The 20,038-nt window shown below is 39.0% G+C and overlaps 1 protein-coding gene and 1 long non-coding RNA gene across 3 annotated transcripts in view; one reads left to right on the top strand and one right to left on the bottom strand.

The window, feature by feature from the left end:
- The window catches only part of LOC307017367 (uncharacterized protein), a 147,519-nt gene that overhangs the window by 62,346 nt on the left and 65,135 nt on the right, over positions 1-20,038 (top strand). The window lies entirely within an intron of this gene.
- Positions 3,609-5,229, bottom strand: LOC307017369. The gene is made up of 3 exons (XR_013802157.1): positions 5,113-5,229; positions 4,322-4,401; positions 3,609-3,743 (listed from the first exon to the last, which is right to left on the bottom strand). It is a non-coding gene; the product is annotated as an uncharacterized lncRNA (long non-coding RNA).

Here is a 20,038-nt window from a genome sequence, read left to right as displayed (position 1 = left end):
TTGTCCTTCCCATCAGCTCAAATCAGACCCCCACTTCCTGTCCAGTTGTTTGGTTCAAGGCCCTGAAATGTGTTTCCTGCACCAAATAAGATTAGCTCACCCTGTCTGTGGAGGCTTTTGTTATGAACACCCACACACACACCCACACACACACACAAACTCACACACTCCACACACATAGAAAGTAATGAAGACACTGAGAAGCAAACATGAAAAGACTTCAATGACTGATTCAAACCAAAAACCAGTTTAAAGTAGTGAGGGTCACGAGTCAAAATGACCTCACTTTTTAACCATGTCCTCAAAAGGACTAACACACGTAAAATCTTTCAATAATGGTAACTTCCACTTTAAATACAGGGATAGACAGTTTTAAAAAGGACAAGCAATCAGGAGGGATGACTGAGTGAGGCTCGTGGTTCAAAGGTGTGAGAGGCAGAGAGAGATAAAGGTAAAACTGAGTGCACAGTCACTCAAAGGCTCTGTAAATCAACTGATGCTGGATAAAAGGCTTGTAGAACTACTGGAAAACACTGCTAAGTCACAAAGGTCTCTGAGTATGTGTCATGGTAGTATAACAGTCATCAATTGTGAGGGATATAGAGTGGTGCAGGGATGATTCCCAAAACAAGGAAATTAGTTTGCATATTAACACTTCTGGTTCCCTTGTTTACAAGTGAATGGTTTTTTGAATGAGTTAATGGGTTAGAAGTCTGGAAAAATATATTGAATATATTCAAATATACTGAAGAAATTTGAACTTTTGTCATCTGCAACATAAAATACATCAGTAAATGAATGAAAGGTGAATGTCTGAAGCTTCTCTGTGTCTCAAAAATGGCAGCTGGCTAAATGAGACTATTAAGAGTCATCACGCCGAACATTATCCACTAGGGGTGTAACGGTATCCGTATTCGTCCCGTACCGTCACGGTTCGGTGCATGCAGTCACACAACGAATACGCCTTTTTTTTACAAATGGGAAAAATGTCTTTCATTCAGGGCAGTATACACTACACTGTATATAATCCAGGGGGCGGTATTGCGCCTAAAAGCTGTTTGCCAGCTGCCACAAAAAAAACAACAAAACCATAGACTGTATATATAAATGGACGTAGGGTCCGTGACTTCACCCATAGGATTCTGCAGAGTTGCCGAGAAGCCCTTAGTAGGTCGGAGTCGGCCACTAACGGCTCGACAGTGACGTCAGAGTTCAACTCCCGCCTTCTCCAGCCTGCTCCAAATAAGGGCAAAGAGGTAGAGCCAAGGTGGGACCTGCTGCCACCGAGCTGAAAGTTCCAGAGCTAGCTGAAGCTACCAAGCAAAGCTAACATGCTCTCCATCTGCACACTGCCGTGGCATTTTACGTTTCTAAGGTAAGCGGACATGAAACTATTCAGCAAAACTATAAATAATAATCTAAGTTATTTAGTTTTTAGCATAATACTTCAGAATCTTAAAATCCCTTAACGTTTGTATGCAATTTTGTTAAATTCAACACTGGAATCAAGCAAATATAATATGTTTGCATGGCATTAGTTATTTATATTTTGATATCACTTAATTATACGTTTAATACATTTAAGTCAAGCTAAGGTACATGTGATGGTAGCTAGTTCGTGCTCTTACCTGTGAGGCCTCCTCCAAACAGCATAATAACCAGACTGTATCATTAAAACTAAGTACCAGTTCTAGATCCTTGACTTTAGACAAACAATTCAAAAGACAACATGTATTTAAGGCGAGACACGGCAGGCAAAAACATCGTTTTTCAAGCACTGGTCAATTTTGAGATTTTGTGCTATTTTGATTCTATAACTTCTATATTTCTTTCAGGTTTTCGGAAGGAAAACGTACAAAATACACATTTAAGTGTTTATTTTACTATAGTTTGTTTATTTCTGTCAGTAGATTTCTCCTAAATTCACCAAAAGTTAGCATTCTAACGTAACATAAAGTACCGCGACCGCTGTGTGCACCATGTCAACAGAGATATCGTTGGAAAGCTGTGTCTCTCCTGCACAATCTCATTGGATCCAAATATGGTCGTTTCTTTGGTATCAGCAACCAATCGTGAAAGTACAAAGGGGTCTTAAACCAAGAAACGAAATCTCATTGGCTGGTGTCAATTTCTGACAACGTGATTCGTTCAGATGCGTCACGTGGTGTGCTAAAACACTTCCTGGTTAGCTTTCCGCTAGAAATGTAAATCTGAAAATGGCAAAAGAACGGCGAAAAAAATGTTTACAGAGAAGACGACTACAATTGTCACTTGCACGAAGCAAGGTTATACAAAAAAGAAATGACCCCGAACATGAAATACCTTCACGGAGTGCGTCGATGCGCAAGCTGTCATCCAAAGAACAGGAGGGTTTAGCTAGCGCCACACTGCAATCTTTAAAGGTTGTTTTCTCAAAATGAGTTTTTTCTCCTACTCTGAGTTCGATATTTCTACTTCAGTAGCACGTAGATACACCAAACATTCCAGTTATATTCCTATCAATATTATGAAGGCTTTTACAGAAGGGTTTGTTCATATATCATTCATAGCCTGAATTATACAACATCGTATACCTAAAAACATGCCGAAAATTGATGTTTTAGGGCTGTTGACAGTATTTTCTGATTTATGGAGTGATAAAAAGAGATATCCAATATCCCTTCTGTAAAAGCCTTATATACTAATATGACTACAAAATGAAACAAGAATTTTGAACCTGGCTTTATCCAAAGTTCAGATTTTGATTCCTGACATGTGTTAAAATATATACATATTTAATGAGATAATGGGTAATTTGCATATTTAAACATGCTATTTCAGAAAACTTGTAATACAAAAAACAATTGCCTTATTGTAAGTAATTAACTAGAGAAATTCTAGCTGATACCTTTAAGTTAAAAAAATGACCCTATTCACCTGGGGTGTCTCGCCTTAAAGACCAATCTTTATTTGAATATGCCTCTTAACCTGATATATTAGTTATACAGTAATAGTATTGACAATCTAAAAAAACTAAGCAACTCAACTGTCAACTTTATATTCCTTATTGTCTAAAGTATTTGTTATTTTCATTTTTCCCCTCTCATATTCAGTGTGGACGGATTGAGACAGCGTGGTGTCCAGAAAGCTGCAGAGACTTCAGGGAGAAACCTCTGTGTGATAGACGTCCTGTCTGTTGGTTTGGAGAGGACTGAGGGTCTTTCCTCATCGAGGAAGACCAGGCCTGATGGAGGAGCCCATGCTGGGCAAAGCTGATACCAACTGCACAGGCCTAGTCTGTCACTTTATTTGACTAAATGTGTTTACTTATACATTTAATAGGTTTACACCTGCTTTCCATATGTGCTTTTTATTTAAAACATTTGATTAACTTTTGGTTCACATTTCAATAAATTGTATTTGTACTTGCACTCCTTTTGTCCATTATTCTTACTGAAAATGTTAGATTACACATTCACATCTAACTGAAGATTGGCCCCATTTATTTGTGACGTTGCAAACTCTGTGGTACAAGGCACAGGTGATGTGAAGCTCATAAAGCGAGGCAAATAGAAATAATCAGCTGATGGAGTGTAGATGTGGAAATAGGTGCATTTGATCAGCTGACTGTTTTTACAATAAAAGTAGTTTCTTAGTGTACTGGTCTTAAAATCCCATAGTATCAGCTTTTAATTTTCCTCTTGGATGTTCTTCTTGACCCTCAGAGAAGGAGAACATGTCGTGTCTTTCAGGCATGTCCTTTCCTAACAAAAATTACAGGAAACATAAAACATATTATTGCAGAACAAGTGTGTTATTTATGAAAGCGGTGTTTGTGTGATAGGGGCTGTAGATATAATTATTTTGTAATGGTAATGTTTTTTTTTTTTTTCAACAGTGAGCTACAAAGACAATCAGACTATGAATGAAAAGTATGAAGTTCATCAACATGTAAATGTATGTTATTATCAAAATAATATTTAACTGTTATCAAAACGTAGTGCAACTGTAGAAGCTTGCTCTGTTGTCTCACTGAAAGAATAACTTTTTCCACTTTTTTTGAACAATATTCATCAGAGATAAATAGTAGCAGTTCTCACTATGTGTTAAATATCTTTGCCTTAAATATATTAAATTAGAAAGCTGAAAAAAAAAATCCTATTGCTTGTTAACATCTAAATGTAACTTTTTGCACAGAAAAAACCCTCAACTTCACTGGTGTGTAGATGATCTAGTATTGTTTAATGGAATGTATATCAGTGTATTTAAGTCAATACTTCATTCATTTAAACCAATATCTTTCTTGATTCTTTGTACAGTATGAAAAATAGAGTCTTTGTACCTGTGCTGAAGTTCACTGCTGTGAGGAGTCCAGTTCTGTCTCTCACTCTCTGGTCCAGCCTGTCTGCATCACCTGGACACCTTAAACAAACAGATATATATGTAAAGTACCATGTGTACAAACAATATAACTGATTCTCTTCTGTTGAACATGTTGGATTGTGTATTGTCAGAGTCAGGGTCCTTTTTATTTTACTGTAACTTTGGAAGTTTTGTTACCAATGCTTACTGTTTATTTGATACCCATTTGGTAATGCAATTAATAAAAACAACAAGGTTTGGGTTCGTTCTTCAGATTACTGTGACGTTAACGTGTAAGCTTAATAATGAACTCCAGGTCAACCAACCATATTGTAATATCTAAGTAATCATCTTGAAATATGACATTAATAATTGTAATATACACACATCTTGTGAGGTTGATTTCACATACACTACTTCGACATTAGCTTGTCTACATACTTGAGCATTTTCAATTTAAATTAACCTTAGCGATGCATACAGTTCCTATCTACATAATAAAATATCTCTCTAAGTTACAAGGATGACCTTATTTTATCAACCTCAAACAGAAGCTATTTGTTCAAAAGTATTATCCCACTTTACGCTTAACACTTCTCTATTTTGTTTTAACCTTTATATATACAGTCTATGATTTTAACTTGGAGGCTACGATTAGCATTGTTAGCACCGATGTAGCTACCACTCGCTTACACGCTAACCCAAGCCTTAACATTCATTACGTAGATTAAAATCATTAACACATAAATAAAGCACTCGAATGTCACTTACCGCAAAACCGCATTCATGCACCGTCTGTTTTAACCGCAGAGCGAGTCACAATAGCCCGATATATAAGCATGAAGAACAAACAACCACGGCCGGCTTCAAGTTGTGTTTCCTGGATGAACTGACCAGGCAGAGTCCCTGTAGCTAGCTTCACGGAGCAGGTCGCAGAGAGACAAGAAGCTAGCAGCAGCAGTCACTTGACAGAGCCATCACTCAATGTGACCACGCCCTAATTTATGCAAAAACTTTAAGACCTAATATAAATAAAAGGGTTGTGTTAGAAAACAATTTACTCACAGATCCATAATCATGAAGGTGGAATCTAACTATATCGATAATAAAATGTATGGAGCCAGGGGTAGAAACATGTTTTTTTCTGCTGTAAAATTGGGCATTTTAACATGGGGGTCTATGGAAATTGCTCCTTTCTGCAGCCATCGCCTATCGGCCATATGGACTGCAGTGTGTAGCACTTCCGTATTGGCGTCCCGGCTCTTCCCCAGAGTTTGCCGTGTGAACAAAACGAACAAAATATAAGAAGAGGAAAAGTTAGTATTGCGAGTTCAGATAACACACGGGAGCTAGAAGACCCACCTGCTTCTTTTAAATCAGCTGTGTGGGAACATTTCGGGTTCCCTGTGGACTACAACAACGATGGAGTGTGAGTGGTGGACGGATGAGGGCGGTGTGTTGGCGTTGTTTGACAGCGGTGCGGTATGCTAATGATAACAAAAGCCAAACATGCTAAATCATATCAGAAGGCATCACCCAGATTTGGCAATCAACGGAGCCCGGCAAAAGACAACAGCAGTTCAACAGCTTATCCCCGCTGTTTTTAAGAAGCCAATAGACATGAAAGCCATGAGACCAAAATAAATAACGGAAGCTTTTGGCATATATATTTAAACGGCTATGCAATAGAGAGCCGCAGTGACGCGTCCTTAAACCCGGAGGTAAACTTCTTCCGGTTCCTTCGTCTAAAACGCAATGCAATTTCTCCATAGGATTTTGGAAAATAGCTCGAAATAAGGTCTGTGGTTGACACATATTTAAGAGATGGATCACGTTTTGTTCAGCCGGATAATATCCACATGTCAACCCTACTTTTATAATTTTTGAATAATAAATCTAGTCGGCAGAAGCAAAATGCTAACGTTATGCTATAAACGAACTACAAGCCAGTACAGCAGCAGGGTCGCACGACTTCAACATCACGCCAACTTAAGATCGTTTCAACTGACTTGCACTGAAACTGCACTTTGAAAACTTTAAATATATTAACATTTTAAACTGTATACCCCGGTTATCTAGGCCCGTTTTGTTTAATGTATACCACGTTTATCTAGGCCCTTTTTGTTTTATGTATACATGTCACACTGTGGGAAACGATATTTCGATATTTCTGGATGTATAACACATGTAGAATTTTTGACAATAAAGCTGAATTTGACTTTCGCGTGCTTGCATATTTTAACAAAGCTTTTCATTTTAGCCACACTGAATTTAACTAGAAGTGATGGCTGTGTCAATTACCAGTCTGATATCGTTTTACAAAGATGACAAGAAGAGTGTAGATAGAGAAGAGAACCACTACAAGTCAGGACACGTTACAGTGCAGCCTTGATGAAGGTGTGCTTACCGGTGTTGTCAGGGCTAGCATGAGGGACAAGGTTTATAGTGTCGGTGAGTAGTGATAGCAAGAGTACCGTTAACCTTTTAAGACCGAGTTAATTTATTCACATTAATTCCCATCAACAAATCAATTGTATGTGTCACATGAAATCTTTATTAGGCAAGGCAAGTTTATTTATATAGCACTTTTCAACACAAGGCAATTCAAAGTGCTTTACAAAAAATGAAGGTCATTAAGAAAATGGCATTTCAAATCAGTCATTAAAAAGAAAAGCTAATAAAATAAACATTAAAAGAAAAAATACATGGATAAAAGTTACAGTGCAGTCTAAGATATGAATAGTTCAATTAAGAGCAGCGACAAAAAGAAAAGTCTTCAGCCTGGATTTAAAAGTAGTAAGAGTTTCAGCGGACCTGCAGGTTTCTGGGAGTTTGTTCCAGATATTTGGAGCATAATAACTGTACGCTGCTTTACCATGTTTAGTTCTGACTCTGGGAACAGAAAGCTGACCAGTCCCTGAAGACCTGAGAGATCTGGATGGTTCATCATTTAGCAGGAGGTCAGAAATGCATTTTGGTCCTAAACCATTCAGTGCTTTATAAACAGCAGCAGTATTTTTGAAATCTATTCTTTGACACACAGGAAGCTAGTGTAAAGACTTCAGAACAGGAGTGATGTGATCCACTTTCTTAGTGTTATCAGAGGACTCGAGCAGCGGTGTTCTGAATCAGCTGCAGCTTTCTAATAGATTTTTTAGTGAGACCTGTGAAGACACCATTGCAGTAGTCCAGTCTACTGAAGATAAAAGCATGGACACGTTTTTCCAAATCCTGCTGTGACTTTAGTCTTTTAATCCTAGATATGTTCTTTAGGTGATAGTAAGCTGATTTAGTAACTGTTTTAATGTGACTGTTGAACCAATAACTAATTTAACCCGCTGACAAGAGAGCCTACCTCCGAAGATCGTGACTGGCTGAGGGACAGACTCGGGGGCAGGTTCTCAGGAATTTCTTGGCTTCTCTCCCCCGAGCCAGAAGAGGAACACTACAGCTTGGAAACACTTACTGTTCCTGAAATTATCAAATCTGTTGGGCATCAGGGACCTGAGGCAATTGTGCCAAGCATGGTCTGAAGAGCAACAGAGGGCAATTCAGGTGGCTACTACTGGTCAGCGAACCAGCCCAAACTGGCATTTGTTCAGGAAAGTTAGGTTGACTGCCAGCAACTTTGGAGCTGTCCTGAGGTCAAAGCGTGTGACTGCTTCCTTTATTGCCAGGGTGCTAAGGCAACAACAGGCCCTTGATGGTGTTTTGTCTGTACAGTGGGGGACTATGAATGAATGTGAGGGCGTCAGGGCATTCACCACTGCAACTCAGATGCAGGTCCATGAGTCAGATTTGTGGCTCTCCCAATCAGGAATGTTGGGGGCATCTCCAGATGGTCCGGTAGGGTCTTCCGCTGTGCTTGAGGTAAAGTTTCCCTACGGAGCAAGGGAAATGACAATTAGTGAAGCATTGCAAATCAAGGGCTTCTGTGTCAGTAAGGAAGGAGAAACATTCAGCCTGCGTGAGGAACATCCTTACTAGCACCAAGTGCAAGGTCAGCTTCACCTCACTGCAAGAAAGAAGAAGAAATAATAAAATTGTGAATTGTTTTTAATTTACATTTACTCGCCTTTGCAATGTTGTGGTTGTTAGAGTGTTAGGTTTTCTGTCAGCTCGTCTGTTGGGAAGATATAAAATATAGTTTCATGGAAGTCACACCGTCGCATATACTGTAATAGCATTAAGACATACAGTACATAGGCTAAAACAAAACATCTAAAGATATAACCTTGCACTTTGATAAGTCTCGTGAACATTTTCACTATTTTGACATTTTTATAGATGAAAATTGAACTAAAGAAATAAATGGTAGATTAATCCATATTGAAAATAGGTGTCAGCTGCTACACTAATTATAATAGTTATATTTCTTAATTAATTAAGATAAGATATTACTGTATTGATCCCAATTTGGGAAATGTTTGTGTTGCAGCAGCATGACAAGAAAAACAAAATATAAGATATTATATATACAAAAGTATATGATGGATGGAATATTAAATTGAATATAAATGTAAAATGTACATGTGATTTTACGTCCAAGAGAAGCTATGGAGCAGAGAGTTCTCTGCTAGCCAGAGGTGATTTGTTATTAGTTCAATATGTCAAACTGATTTCCCTGACTACAATCTTTAGTTACATGGTGAAACGTTATGCTGCTTGTACTAATTAGACTTATCATATAAGCCACACAGGTTTTAATAGGATGTATTAATTATCTTTACTTGTGTTGCGGTCTTTTTAGCAGCGCCATCTCTATAAGGGCGATACAGTCACTACCCATTATTTACATTTCACCGTGACATGGACAAAAATGTAACGTCAGCTTACCTCATGGCACGAATCCAGACTCTCCTTTGGAAAACATTGGCCGGGAAACGATAGAACAAGCACGTTTCATGCGAAGACCTGTGGCTGCAACCCGGAGCAAAGCAACAAACCATTGCGTAGCTAACTAGTAGCGCTAGCTTTAGCTAACGTTAGCCAACGAAACGAACTGCCGAGTAAAATTGGAAAACACTGGTAATTAATTATTCTATAATTTGTAAAACTACGGTGTTAAAAACGACAATTTCAAAAATACAGATTCTAATGGTCAGATATAGATATACAGATACTAAAGATAGGCAGGTACTTGCTTTCAAGCAGAAAACAGGGGAAAACAAACTTAGCGGGAGTGTTTACGTGTTCGGCGTAATGACGTACAACGGCCTCGAGAATTTCTGTAGTCCTATTCAGCCATTCGGTAACAACCATCGTTTTTCAGACACGTAAACTCTTCAAAAATCCCCAGTGGGGTCACTGCTGTATTTAATGTCGTAGAACAAAACGTCAATTACCTCTTAAATTTGTGTCAACCACAGACCTTATTTCGAGCTATTTTCCAAAACCCTATGGAAAAAATGCATTGCTTTTTGAGGAAGGAACCGGAAGTGCTAAAAATGCTAACTTACTTCGGGTTTTACGACGCGTCACTGCGGCTCTCTATTGCCCTTATGTAATAGTAGAGGACCCCGGCTTTTATTGATTGTGATTGAAACACTATCTTATTATTTATTTTGTAATATTTTCAAGACATTATTTTTAGTTTTACAGCTTATTGAAGCTTTTTGTTTGACATCAGCCATTATAGATAATATGGCCATCTGAGTGTGTGTGGTACTGTTTGTGGTTTGTACTGTTTGTGGTTTGTTTTTAACAAATGTAATAAAGTAATAAAGTTAATTATTCAAAATGTTAGAGTTCCTTATTTTTGAACTGAGACTTGCACTACTGTTCAAAATAAATAAAAAACAAACCTGGAATTTTGCATTTGGGAATTTTTAAAACTTTTTCTTGTTGTACCGAACCCGTACCGAGCCGTGACCCACAAACCAAGGTATGTGCCGAACCGTGAATTCTGTGAACCGTTACACCCCTATTAGCCGCCTTTAGCTTAGCGGTGGTGACATGAAGTCACACAACCATGATGTATTAGTTATTCTGCCCAGCAAAACGTTTAAGTATCAAAAATAAGTGTTTGTCACAGATCTTATGTTCTGCAATATTCCAAAATCCAATGGAAAAATCCCATTATTTGTCGAGGCAACCGTCCCAATGCTAACTTCCTGGTCGGCATACACAGATACGTCATCACTGCACCACTCTAAAGCGGACACACCAACACAGACAGTATGAGTTGGCTTTAATGCAAAGCTGCTATGGCAACAATCGCCAAAACATGTTTTCACTGTTTATGTATGTGTTAGTTTTTTCAAAAATGAATTTGTGTCTGTATTTGGATTCAAAGTATGGCATAAGCGTCACCTAAATACAAGGGTTTTAAACTGGACTCATCTGCCTAATTTCTGTTAACTCTCCATGTTTGTAACGTTTGACACGTGTTTTAACCATGTATGTGAATGAATAATATACCTGCATAACAACTGTTAATGGTCCATGTGAATATGGGGAAGGGGCATGTTGTAGGATTGTTCCTCTTTATAACTGGAGGTTGTTATGGAAAGAGGCCCAGATGAAAACACAGTTGGTTTGAAGTGTCTGTTGAGATGATTTCCCAGCAGGCGAAAGTGTGTACGTTTCACTAATTGCTGCAGCCTGTGTGTGATGTCTGTGCTCACATCAGTGTGAGTTATGAGAACAAGTGGTGTGTGTTTGAGAAGAAGTGTCTGTTGGGAAAACTGCACTGCTGTTTCACACTCATACAGAGCAGATTATTATTTGTTTGTGGACAAATGTTTTAACATCTGGTTATGGATGTGTTGATGGTCAGTATGTAAATGCATTTTCAGGGAGATGATCATTACATTTTTATTTTTGCCTCTTACTGTCTGGTAACCGTATGAATGGTAGTCCTTTGCATTCTATCAGAGGTTCAGTGGTTTGATCCTGAGCCACTTCAGTCAAAATCTCAAAATGTCTTTGGCAGATACGTAACCCCACATTGATATGTATACGGTATTGAAGTCTAAGTCGCTTTTGATAAATATGTCTACTAAATAACATGTAATGTAAAACCAGTCCAATGGATGAGTTGGAATCATTTGCCATGGAATTATGCATTCTTGGCATATTAATCTCAATTAAAAAATTCAATCACTTTATTACAGCATCTGTGACAAAGATGGTTGGCTGTAGCCAAGGGGTGTCAATGGGTTTCTACCAATTGGAGTGTCAGTGGTTCGATACCCAGCCCAATGTCAATGTCGAAGTGTCCTTGGGCAAGATACTTAACCCTACATTGCTCCAATAGGCATGTCTACGGTATTGATGCGTATGTAAATGGCTTTGGAAAAAGCGTTAGCTAAATGACATTAATCGTTATGTAAAAGATGACAAACGTCACACCTGTTGGCTGTTGTGGAGGACAGTTAGCAGTGACGCAGTGTCCACACGGCGGCGTGCGTTGAACCACAATGCAGTTCGGCGATGCGTGACATCACCCTATTTAAAGTGAATGGGCAGAAGCGTTGAAGCTTCAACGCACGCCGCCGTGTGGACGGGCTGTGAGTTCACAGGAAATCCTTCTCCGGACGTCTTCCTCTCTAGTTTTATGAGCTGTTTGGAAAAAACTGTAAAGGGTTCTCATGTTTCACACATACTTGACGTTAGCTTGGTTAGAGACTGGTCAGTACATGTCCCAGTGGTAGCTCCAACCTTTCTGTGGAGAATGTTCCAGACTGAAGTGTCAGAAAAACACAGACCCTGTCCTGAATGTGTCTCTCACTCACTGCAGCCATGTGTGAAGGTGTGTGTGTGTGTGTGTGTGTGTGTGTGTGTGTGTGTGTGTGTGTGTGTGTGTGTGTGTGTGTGTGTGTGTGTGTGTGTGTGTGTGTGTGTGTGTGTGTGTGTGTGTGTGTCTGTGTGTGTGTGTGTGTGAGGCACCTGCAGCTGAGCTTGGTTGGATTTGTTTTCAATCTGTTTAGTTGTCCTAACATGGCTGCCCTTTGGCGTGTACAATCAAAGAGCTGTGTTATCCAAGGGGGGTTTGGGGGGCGAGTCAGGGTTATCGGGACTGACTGATTTGGGGTTCTATAAAATATCCATACAATTTTAATCGTGCAATTCCCTTGAAGCTGGTCCATAACAAATGCTCAATGCAGCCTGAACCTCATCATTTGAGCCATTTAGAGTTGACTGTTATCTAGTTTAAGCTAGGATATTGTTGTTGTTTGCATTCATTCTATTTAAGCAACAAGACTCTTGCTTGCAGTATTATTTTAGAAATCCCTTATTTGTCCCACATCGGGGAAATGTACAGCTTTAGGTACAGTGCAAGTACGCATCCATCTAAACTTCTTCTAGCAGCAGCAAAATTGTTTAGTTTGAGATAAAAGGCAACATTAAAAAGACATTATGAACTAACTAATCAAATATAATAATATAACCATATCTATTTAACAATAGGACTAATAATCGTGCTTGCTTTCAAAATAAAAGTCATGAGATGATTGCGACATCATGAAACAAATAAAGACTTTGTAAAATGTACATTTTGTCAAGGCAGGACAGGTTCATAGACATTTAATATTTAAAAACACAGTTCTACAGATTTGGGTTAGATTATTCTTGCTGATTGGCTGGTCCACTTGAGCACTGACTGACAAATCTGTAGTCAGTAGTAGTCTTACAGTTCACTCTTACTCTTTTTTTCCTTGAAAAAAAGGTGGGCATGACAGATGTACAGAAACATCACTTTTCTTTTTCTTTTTCCTAAGTGTGTATTTAATCTTTTCAAGACTTAAGTGGAGCATAAGGTCAGTCAACCATAAGGAAGGTGGTTTGGGGGATTTCCAGCAAAACAAAATCCTCCTACGGGCAAGTAGAGTGGCAAATGCCATAATGTCTTTATGCTTGTTACTTATCCGTTGGTCAGTTGGCGCTGTGCCAAAGATAGCTGAATAGGCGTTAGGTTGCAGAACCAAATCTAGTGCCTGTGAAAGGGTCCTGAAAACTACTGACCAAAAATCAAATAACAAGGGACATGACAAAAACATGTGTGTTAGCGTTGCTAGAGCATTATGACATCTGCTACAGTTCTCATCTACATTAGGGTAGATTCTGGCCAGCCTAGATTTGGAGAGGTGTATACGACGCAAGACCTTAAATTGGATTACACACAATGTGCTCCCGTTAACTCTCGTCAGAGCCTCAGTCCATGAGCAATCAGGTATTCCGTCTCCGAGCTCCTCCTCCCATCTCTCTCTAATTTTGTCGATGGATGTGTCTCCTAGGGATGATAATGCTAGAATAGATTCTTGAAATGAAGACTTTTAGATTGGAAGGAATTTGGAGGATGTTATCTATAGCAGAAGAAAAAAGGACTTTGGAAGAAATATAGGGAGACATTGAAAAATGTAGAGGAATCGGGGTAGAACGTTCATCTTAATACAGTTGATCTTCCCTGCCAGTGTTAGATTAATAGACCTCCATCTCTGTAAATCCAACACACTCTCACTCCCTAAACGTCCAGGAGCGACGTTTGGTCAGGGACCCATGGCGTGCAGTTGTGATGCGCCGAGGCTCCTTCAGCATCATAAAGGGACGCAAAGAGCTTTCAACTGATTGCAATGTATTCCCATCGGCGGCGGTATTTAACGCTCATGGAAGCACCGCACCCGTTTATGTCGGCAGCTTTTAAAGGCAATGTGAGCGTCCATTCCCATTGGATAACGGAGAATTGTACATCCGGAAGTAAGTATTCTCCTTACTGTCGATTGATTTGACAGTGAAATCTCCACTACTCATCAACTCAAAAACACCAGATTACCTTTGTTAATTAAACGACATTGATAGGTTTAAATTGTGTACACTGCTTTTGTGTTTTTCCCCTTCAATTCTGAGAAACAACTTGTTTTCTCTGAAATGTGGAGTGCCAAAGAGACTACACTACCCACAATCCCCAGCTATTGTTGTGACGACGCCTGTCCGGTTTGCGACAAACCCTGTGATTAATCTTCAAGCTCTGGGATTGGATGTTGAAGTGGCAGTGCGCCAAGGTTACGCCGAGCGTCAAGCTCTTTGAAATGGAACGAAACCACGGCAGACTATTCAAAACTGGACTCGAACGCCCCCACAGAACTACACATGCTGGCTATTGTGTTTCGCAACATGTTCTCTATGGCACGTCTCTACTGGGAATTGTAGTTTTAAAAGATGTTTTCGTTCGCAAATTGGTGTGTACAAATTTAAAACATGTAATTACTAAATGGGTGAAAATCGCTTGTATCCATAATGGGCAGCATTAATATATACCCACATGACAGCTCATTGTTACTTTGTAATTCTACTCTACAGAGGCTAACCTGGTATTTTTACTCCACTACATTTATTTTAGTTACTTTGCAGATTCTGATTAATGATGTGAAATATAAACAACCCTTAAATCAGACTTTAGTTACACCTGAGTAAAATTCAGGAAAGGTGATTGTCAAGTGCCAACAATCAGGAGAGATATTTGATAGTTGGTGCTTGAGAAGACTAAACATTTATCTACAGATCTCTATAAAGTATAGTCATTACTCATTATTCTCGACTAATAGTTAATTAAAAACTGTATATAATGGCTATTTTGCACATCCCTTTCAAGATTTCAAGATTTTCTAAGGTCTATTGACATATCATATACACAACTACGGTGTAGTTATGCAATGAATGAAAAACCTGGGTCACAGGTTCCTCAACAGTGCATTACAAGAAATCCATCAATATGTGTCTATACCTCCACCATTAAACTGTCATATTCTGCACATTTCTTATACTATCTACATACATAAGAGTATAATTAATGTGTATAATATCAGTTAAAATAAGTGCTTCAACATAGTTAACATTGCAGGAAAGCAATATATTAGACGCTAAGTACTTTGTCAGGCTTAATATTTATCTGTCGATAGATACCCCCAAAGCTTTTTTCTTATTTGAAGGAAGACCTTAACCTAAAGTATTCTTTAATGTGTTAATAAAGGTTAATTAGTTTGTCTGTTTTGCACATCCTCATATTAATGTCTTTGTACATCCTGCACTAAACTGTTTTATTGTAGAGATCACTTACAGTATCTTCTTGATTTGTTCTATTCTATATTTCTATCATTGACCTTCTACTTTCCCCCTATGAAAGTATGTACTCTTAATATTTTTTTCATCCAATAACATTATTCAACAAAAATAACATTATTCAACAAAAATCATTCAATAACGTGCTTTAACCACTAGGCGGTGCACACAAGGTACACACAGCATACCAATAATAACTTTGTATTATTAGTGTAGGACACTTATGTATGTATAACATCTGAAGATGTGTAGTTTTATTCATGTTTTTACATAATTTTACAGGATATTGCTATACTATTTCTCATGTTTTACTTCTACACATTAATATCTGATTTGTAAAACATCACAGACAAAAAGGTATATCCGTCATTTAATGGTAAGCTATTGAAATTGGGATTCCATAGATGTGTCTCCCATCACCCAAATACCTTGACTATTCTCTCAACTCAGTATTTACATTCTTATATTCAAAGAAAATCAGTACTATCTTTGAAAACGTGCATTGCGGCTAGAACATCCAATCAGCGAGCTGCGGATCTTTCCTACGTCTGTTTCCAGTATTGTTCCTGTAATGAGAGTCCACATTTATGCTACATTGAAGGGTGGAATTGACTACGCATCTTCAGAAACATAATTTGCTTCAGATATAACTCATAGCAAATAAAGCATACAAATATAAGTAATAAAAAGATAAAACACTGGCATGTAATTTACATTAGAATATATAGAATGGTTTTGAATAATAGATGAGAGTAAAATCTACGTCACGTTACAGCCCCGCCCACTTTTGGGGAAACCAACGCTGTAATTTGAACGGCGATCAAGCCTGAAGCCACAGAGCTCTTCTGTTACTGTCCTTTCTTCTTAGAGGAAGTACAGAAATACATAACTCTGGATTTGTTTTAATGTTTGAGGTGCAATAAACGACACAGCAGCTTTTGGGCATATTAAAACTATTATTTTCTGCCTTGCTCATGAGAGTAACAGCTGGCGAAATGATAGCCTCTACTACTGATTTTAATTTAACTATATATCGAGCCCGATTCTTGGTCTCAAATGTATGCTCTAAAATGATATTTATAAATGACTATTATCGTTATTATAAGCAAGACAATAAATGGCAAAGATATGTAGAAAATAAACGTATTTAAGAAACGTTCATAACAAATGTAACGTGGGAGAAAATACGTTTCTAGCTAAACGTAATCGAGAATGCAGTTTAGTTTTGTGGGAACGTAATTTTTAGGAGACAGGGTTGGACTTTTTTTGCATGAATTTATGTTTCATCCAATCACAGAGCTTGTTGACTTATCACGAGGTTTGTCAAAGCGGACAGGCGTCGTCACAACAATAGCTGGGGAATGTGGGTAGTGTAGTCAATTGGCACTCCACATTTCAGAGAAAACAAGTTGTTTCTCAGAATTGAAGGGGAAAAACACAAAAGCATTGTTCACAATTTAAACCTATCAATGTTGTCTAATTAACAAAGGTAATCTGGTGTTTTTGAGTTGATGAGTAGTGCAGATATCACTGTCAAATCAATCGACAGTAAGGAGAATACTTAATTCCGGGTGTACAATTCTCCGTTATCCAATGGGAATGGACGCTCACATTGCCTTTAAGAGCTGCCGACATAAATGGATGCGGTGCTTCCCTGAGCGTCAAATACCGCCGCCGATGGGAATACATTGCAATCAGTTGAAAGCTCTTTGCGTCCGTTTATGAAGCTGAAGGAGCCTCGGCGCATCCCAACTGCACGCCACGGGACCCTGACCAAGCGTCGCTCCTGGACGTTTAGGGAGTGAGAGTGTGTTGGCAAATCATCTTTTAATTTATTAACGAGGGGTGTGAAGTTTTTTTGGTATAGTTGAGAGAAGGACCATGTAATATTTATTCAAAAGCAAATAAAAAGGTACCTCCACTTATAAATGTATAGTAAAATGTTGAAAACAAACAATTAAAACGACGAAAAATACTTTGAAACCCCGGGATGCACAACCCCAGTACCTTAATACCCCAAACAGAGTCCCAAATTACCCCAAAACATAACAACATAACATAAACAATGCCTATGTTTGCGTCTCCAATTGAGGCAAACTGCAGGCTCCCCATATCTCGGTTAGTCTTCCGCGAGTGTAGGCCTAATCCCATTAATCCTATTCTCACTCGAGGAACTCCCAATCAGTCTGTATAAGTAACATCACTACAAAAACATATAATACAGGCTATTTATATATAGATTATATTGAACATAGGTAGGCTATATGACCCAGCACATGAACAAGTGTAAATGAACGTTGATCTGACAGGTAGGCCTAATAAATTGGTTATTTCGTTAGAATCAGTCCAAAAGCAAACATAATATAGGCTATTACACGCATTGTTTTGATTTGTGCTGCTAGAATACATCGAAACAACTATGAACTAGTTAAAGCCTAACAAATTCCAATTTGTATAATGTAAGAAAGAAAAAGCAGGCAAGAAAATAATTTAGCCTATACCTGAAAGCGGGATCCCATGTCGGGATCCCATGTCGGATGGTAAGAGAGAGTGTGAACAAGTCACAATGTTCATATAAACTCCAGTTCGTTAAATGCTGTTCTTGTATGGTCCTTTTCTCTTGATGCGAGTGTCACCAGTCAGAGTCGTTTTATCACTCCTTGGCTACCCGACGCTTGTAGAATTCCTGGGCATCTTTAGGTGAGTCGAATGTGAACGTTTGTGCCTCGAAAGTTACCACCAGACGGGCGGGATGCATCAGACGGAAGCATACACCCTTCTTGTAAAGAGCCTGTTTCACGCCGTTGTAATCCGCGCGTTTCATCGCCAGTGCGAAGCTCAGGTCGGGGTAAAACATCAGAGGGGAGCCCCGGAAATTCACCTCATGGTTCCTGGACCACCGTAGGGCTGCCTCTTTCTGTTGAAAGCAAAGAAAGCGCAAGACAAACGGGCTGTGATAGTTTTAAATAGTAAAATTGACATGATGCCGACGTCTTTACTCTCACATCGTCAACCGGAAGTCCCTCTTACTCTTTTCTATTAGTAAAAATAAATGTTGTATAAATAAACGTCTTCACTTTCAGGAATGCACCTTTTTTCTAATAAGCTAGCTATGCAGAGTATTCTTGAGTATAATTCTCACAACTTTGATGCATACAGGTCCAGGTCAAATTAAGTGTAGACATTGTGGAATCAAAGTTCCACTCTCCGTGACCTGTTGACCTTCTTTACGCCCACCCCACCCTAACCTGCATAGCTGCCATTATCTCTAACGACTATCTCTTCTCCAATGAGATTCACTTGAGGGAATTCCCATGATGTGCATTGGCAGGCCCCTGTCCCGGGCCCTCTGCCTCCGGGGGCCAGCATTCATTGCTAATTCCTCTAAGGTAAGATAGACAGAAGGATAAAGCAAGAGCGGGGGGAGGAACAGGAAGGGAAGGGTTATGAAAGAGAGAAAGTAAAACTTTGCTCTCTGTGCCATAATATTCTGTCAGCAGAATTACATAACTCTCGCCATAAATCCTTCATGTTTTAAAAGCTACAGCATGTGTGATTTAGTATCAAGTGGAAAGCCTGATGATTTATAATGTTCTCCAGAGAGATCCTATCAGTGACACCCGCCTAATGGGCTGCAGGGAACATCAACAACCTGTCCAGCTCTGACTAATTGGCTTCAGAACATCATAAAGAATAACTCATCTCTGGTTCATCCAATGACTTGTTGCAGGTTCTTCAAATTCATTAAAGGTCAGCTGAATTTGATAAGCCATTAATAGCAAATTAATATTGAATAAACATCTTCTGTGGTTAAAATGTAGCTTCTTTTAAAGGGGGATTACCATTTAGCGATATTTTTTGGCACCCAATTCTGTAGGTCTTTCAAGGGAACATTACATGATTAAGAAATGATTTGGGAATTATGGAGCTGTAAAATACTTTTGTGTCAACAGTGAACTCAGCTGACGATTACTTGGCTTATCTACTAAACGTTCGGGCAGTAACATGTGAGACAGCAGAGGGTTACTTCTGCCAGCACATGGTCCGGCTCCTCTCAACCTGGGGAATCCACTCCTGATTGACAGTCAGGTCCATGTCAGCACTAGCTTTAGAATGTATAAAGAAAACATAATCTGTGTGAGGAATCTGGAAACGGGAAGCTTAATTATGTTTTACAAGTAACAACAGCACAACACTGTGCCCTTAATCTTTCACAATAAAAGTGTCCGTATTCCCATAGAAATGTTTCTAAAAAGTAGCGTGCCATAGGTTGAGGTTCACTGGCACCTCTGATTCTGGGACTTGAACCGGTGACCCTCCATTCCCCAAGCCAAGTCCCTACAGACTGAGCTACTGCCACCCAAAGCTTTCTAAGTTAGGGCCTTTTTTTTTTGGTTATATAGATTGTTTTGTAAACTAAAACCACAGACCATCAACTATAAACCCTCCTGCAAAATGTATGGTAGTTTGCAGATAGGTGGCGCTACAGCAACCTACATTTCAATGGTCATAACTCAGTGGGCCCTTCTGTCAGGAGTGTGCATGTTCAGCCGGTTAGCATGGCTGTTTTCTGTCCTCTGTCCTCTGTCACAGTCTGAGACAGACATGTTAGGGTAATGCAGTGGTTCCTCAGCGC

This window comes from Notothenia rossii (assembly GCF_949606895.1).
Source record: "Notothenia rossii genome assembly, chromosome: 8".
In the NCBI taxonomy this organism is placed as follows: Eukaryota; Metazoa; Chordata; class Actinopteri; order Perciformes; family Nototheniidae; genus Notothenia; species Notothenia rossii.
The sequence above is the reverse complement of the archived record's forward strand: the minus strand, read 5'-3'. Positions and strand labels throughout refer to the sequence as shown.